Below are 593 nucleotides of genomic sequence, written 5' to 3'. Positions count from 1 at the left end.
AAAAAAAAAAAAAAATGAACATTCCAAAGACTTCCATGAGGTGAAACACTTTGCCCTCTTGTGTACTGTGTCAAAACCAGAGAAATAAATGGAATTTTTGTTAGAAACAAACAAAAAAGACTGACTCTCCCAGACCAGTTAAATCAGAATCCCTAGGCTCAGGCCCAGGCTTCAGATTTCTTTTAAGCCCCCCAGTGAACCTCTGGGGTAAAATAGGGTCTTTGGACTCAAACAAACAAATCTGCAACTAACTATAAAATTACCATCTCTCTCTTCACCTCAGAGCGATCTAGTGGCCTAGTAATAAGGAATTGTATTGCCAACCCAAAGGTACATGGTTCAAATCCACCAGCTGTGGTAGAAAGATTGCCACTCTCCTCCCATGCAATTTACTGCCTCTGAAAACCCACTGGAAGGGCAGCTACGTGTAGGTTCCAACTCAATGGTCCATAACAACAACTCTTAGTCTTGGTTTCCCCATCTGTGAAATGGAGTTCGAAATTATTTCATAAGCTTGTTCTAAGCTACAGGGGTATAAAAGAAAATGCAATGCCCACAGTAGCCCTTCACAGCATGGAGCACGCAGAGGTGCA

This window comes from Elephantulus edwardii, unplaced genomic scaffold (assembly GCF_000299155.1).
Source record: "Elephantulus edwardii isolate Elephantulus edwardi_28Jun2011 unplaced genomic scaffold, EleEdw1.0 scaffold00032, whole genome shotgun sequence".
In the NCBI taxonomy this organism is placed as follows: Eukaryota; Metazoa; Chordata; class Mammalia; order Macroscelidea; family Macroscelididae; genus Elephantulus; species Elephantulus edwardii.
This window is presented reverse-complemented; position numbering follows the sequence as displayed.